A 4,559-nucleotide genomic window follows, 5' to 3' on the forward strand; every position below is an offset into this window, starting at 1 on the left:
ACACACTCCAACCACACACACATGCACACACAGGCACCTACAACCACGCACACACAAACACACACACCTACAGCCATACACACATGCACACACACTCCTATAACCACATGCATGGACACACACACTCCTACAACTTTACACACATGCACACACAGGCCCCTACAACCACACACACATAAACATACACATAATCCTGCAATCCTCCCACACACATGCCCTCCCACTTCCATGCATATGCACACACAAATGCCTGCAACCACACACACATGCACATCTATACCCTTCCAGCCCCACCACACTCTCCTTCAGTCATACACACAAATACACACACACTTTACTGCTTCCATCTCCCATCCCTGGGAAGACCTGTGCTAAACATCAGCAAACTCCTCACTCTGTGCTAGGCTGCAGAATACAGAGATGAATGAGGCATGGTCCCTGCACTAAGCAAATACACAGTAGGGAAGCACACACATGATCATACAAATGTACTTGACTCTTTTATGGGGGAGAAACCACCGGGGGGGTGCTTTCCTTTTGTTTTCTCAGGAACTTCTTCATGAATGTCGTAGAAGTCTTCCTCATCCATACAGTAATAAAGCATGTGCAATTGCACAATGCCACCGCTCCAGCACTCTGTCTTCATTCTTTTCCTCTTGCATCTCTTCAGCATTTTAAGGGCATAGTGTGTGTCCACATGCAGTTCCCCTCAGGAAGTGCTCCATCCAGGGGCCATGCAGTGTGGGGTGGGGGGGACTCTACCACAGCACAATGAGTTGTGTCTGTGCGGGGCACTTGGGAGCAGGGTCAGCCCATATAGGAGCAGCAGGCTGGGCAGAGTCTCAGTGAATGGGTGGGTACTCCCCAGATGAAAGGTGGGGCTCCGGACACTCCCGGCATAGGAATAGCAAATGCACAAGGAGGGTAGGAGCTGCCTCCTGGGCCTGGTGGGAGTACTGGCGGGATGCCAAGTACCTAGCACAGAATGTGGCTCAGGAGAGGGGTAAGGTGGCAAGGTCAGATCCTGACTACGACACCACTCACATGAAACCCACTGCAGTGGTAAAACTTGGGGACTTTTAAGGGTCTTTTCCTTCAGATAGCATGGAGCATGCTCAGGCCCTCAAGCTGGTCAGCGACATGGTCAGGTTCGACTAGGCAAAGACAGCTAGCCACTGTCCAGGGGCAGCCGAGAGAAGACAGGAGACAGTGGGGGCATGCAGTGGTCTGGCCTGGCGTGCAGGGGTGGAAGAAGTGGAAGAGGGGGCAGGCAAGACAAAACTGATGCTTCAAAGCTGAGATATGGAAGAGCTGCCTCCCTGCTGCTGTGTTCAAAGTGCTTCCACTCCAGACCTCTTCAATCCTCAGGGCAATGGAGACATTTGCATTCACATGGCTATTATCAAAAAAACAAATAAAACGAAAACAAAAAAGCAAAAACAGAATATAACAAGGGTAGAGAATGTGGAGAAATTAGAATCCTTGTGCACTGGGGTGGGAATGCAAAGTGGCACATCTGCTGTGGAAAACAGCAGGGAGCTTCCTCCAAAAGTTGAACATAGAATTACCATACGACCCAGAAATCCCACCTCTGGGTATCTACCCAGAAGAACTGAAAGCAAGATCTCGAACTGATATTTGCACACCATGTTCATAGCAGCATTATTCACACCAGCCAAAAGGAAAGCCGCCCAAGTGTCCATCGAGGGATGAGCAGATCAACAAAATACAGTATCACGTACAAAAGGGTGTTGCTCCACCTTAGAAAAGAAGAAAATCCTGGCACATGCTGCCGTGTGGATGAATCTCGAAGACCTCATGTTACACTAATCGTAGAGGGAAAAATACTGTATGATTCCACTTAAATGAAATGCCTAGAATAGTCGAATCCATAGAGAGAAAATTAGAACGGGGGTCTCCAGGGGCTGGAGGGAGGGGAATGGGAAGTTGAATGGGGACAGACCTTCAGTTTGGGAAAATGAAGAGTTCTGGGGACGGATGGTGGCGATGTTTTCACAACGACGTGAATGTACTTTAATGCCACTGAGCTGTACATTTTAAAGGCTTAAAGTAAATTTTGTAATGTGAATTTTACCACAATTTTTAAAATTCAAACTTTCTTAGAATCCAGATCTGGCCCGTCGCAGCTGTTGACTGTGGGAAACTAACCTCTCCGTGCCTCTCTCTCTTTCATGGTTTCGAGGATTTATGATGGCGATGCACGTAAACTGCCCTGCAGGCTGCCTGGCTCAGAGGAGGCACTGACAAAACGATCAGCACAACCAACTGCCTCCTCCGTGCCCCTGATGTGTGCAGGTTGCAGGAGGCCGCAGCAGGAAGAAGGAGCCTCCGCCTCATCCTCAAGGATCCTGTCTGGAATCCAGCCTGGGTGAAGACATGGGTCAGCATCCAGCAGGCAGATAGAGAGTGGTTCAGCTCCATGTAGACCCCCGGCAAAGGTCTTCAGCTCAGATTGCCCCAGAGGGAGCCCAGGTCGGCCAGGAATGGGTACCAGTGGGCAGGAGGAGGGGCATCTGCAACCAACAAAGCCTCCTGACACCTCCTGCCCCCACATACCCCTGTGCCAGACAAACAGCACCACGTTGTGTGTTCTGCAACATGGGAGAGGCTGGGAAATAGAAGTCTTGCTCACCCAGGAACTATTTGCATGCAAAGAATGATAAGAGCTAATTTTTCTGGGAACCCACCAGGTACTAGAAATTTTTTCTATCATCAATCCTGGAAAGAAATACCCTAGATAGATGTGGCCATTTGCATTTTTGAAGATGAGGGCACTAATGCCCATAGAGATTAAGTGATGCCCCCAAGGTCACACTGCCCGGCATTGAGAGGGAGGCTGCAAACCAGGTGTGTCTGGCCGCAAAGCTTCTCTCCTTTCTGACATGCCCCAAGATTCCACACCTGGCCCATGGCTCGGGCAGATGGTGACATCCCTCTGCAGCCATTCTGTAACTCACTCAATTCAGCCTTGTCCCCTTCTCACCCAAGAATAACCCACATCCCTGACAGTGGGGGAGGAGAGGTAGGAGGACCAAGCCTACCTGTGCCCTTTTTTCTTTTAACTAGTCAGCTCAGCATCTAAACACAGAAAACCTCCACCAGGAGCTGTGAGATTTTGAATGACTCCCCTCTTGGGTCCCCTGAACCCAAGAACACCTCTTTGGTGCTCACCTATGCTGGGCATCCAGCAATAGTTTAGACAAACGCCAGAGTAGCACACGTGCCCTGCATCCACTAGAGAGACTGGAGGGCAAGACATGCTGAGTCACCACGGAGCAGGCCCTGGCTGATCAACAGGGGCACATAGCACGGTGAAGGCTCGCATTGGTACCCATCTCTGAGGAAGAGCTCCTGGTCAAGGCAGATTTGCCTATGACACCCCACCTCCTCATAGAGGGGAGCTCACAAGCTCTCAAATCCCAGGGGAGGCCTCTCTCAACATAGAAGGTGGATAGCCTGAAAGTCTTCAGAGGGAGGAAAAGCAGGCCTGGGAGCCCCACACCCTAGCATGCTGCTCACCTTCCCAGATCCCATATCCCAGCCTGCAGCCAGAGACCAAGATGCATTGTCTCTCTGAGTTTATTCGCTGGGTCATCTCTAGCTTGCTCCACTGACTATGAAGTGCTCCTTTCCTGGAATGGCGTCATGCTTACTGGAAACCCAGCAGCAGATCCCTGGGACCCCACACTCTGTGCTGCCCTGGCTCTGCCATGGCAACAAGGGTCAGGTGTGGGCTCTCATTTTATGTGTATGTAAATCAAGCACCACAGTATGAAAGGGATTCAGGCATCTCCTACCTCCTTCATAATCAGGTGCCTGCCTGACCTTGGCATTTCAAAGATAGAGAACAAAGGGGTCCGGAGTGCCACACAAGTCCTAGAGGAGAGACAGCCTCTGCTCTGCAGTACAGACAACACTCTGTAAAGCTCCCTCCAACCACACCAACACTGCACCCCTTTGGCCCCATCCATCCATCCATCTCCCACCCATCAACCCACCTATTCATCTATCCACTCACCTCTCCGTCCGTCCACTCATCCATTCACACACTAACATTCCCGCCTGCCTACACTATGCCCAGCCCTGTTCTGGATGCTGGATGCTTAGAGAAAATGCAAGGTGCATAGATAGGGCAGGGACCATGTTAGAGGCAAGTAAATATGGCACAGGGTGACTCCGGCTTGCTGAGGCCTCAGAGCTGCGCAGGAAGTTGGTAGTCGGCCTGTAGTGGAACTCTGCTCTGTGTGCATGGCTGTGTCTAGAATGGCCTCCTATGGGCAGGTCTGGGTTCCCCAGTAAGACCGTACCCCTGAGGGCAGGTATGTGGCTATTACAGATTTGTACCCCACTCAACAAGGAAGCTGATTTCTGCAGGTTGGGGGGACCAAGGAGGCTCTTGTCCAGAATGGTGGTGACCAGTACATTTCCAGGTCCGGAGCTCCCATGGCCCTCACCTTGTTCCCTACAATGTCGCTCCTCTTGATGGCGTAGGTTATGGTGAGTGAAGGATGCAGCTGGTCCCAGTTAGTTGTTTCTGT

The sequence above is a fragment of the Sapajus apella genome, unplaced genomic scaffold, assembly GCF_009761245.1.
Source record: "Sapajus apella isolate SASKATOON/1434 unplaced genomic scaffold, GSC_monkey_1.0 scaffold605, whole genome shotgun sequence".
Lineage (NCBI taxonomy): Eukaryota > Metazoa > Chordata > Mammalia > Primates > Cebidae > Sapajus > Sapajus apella.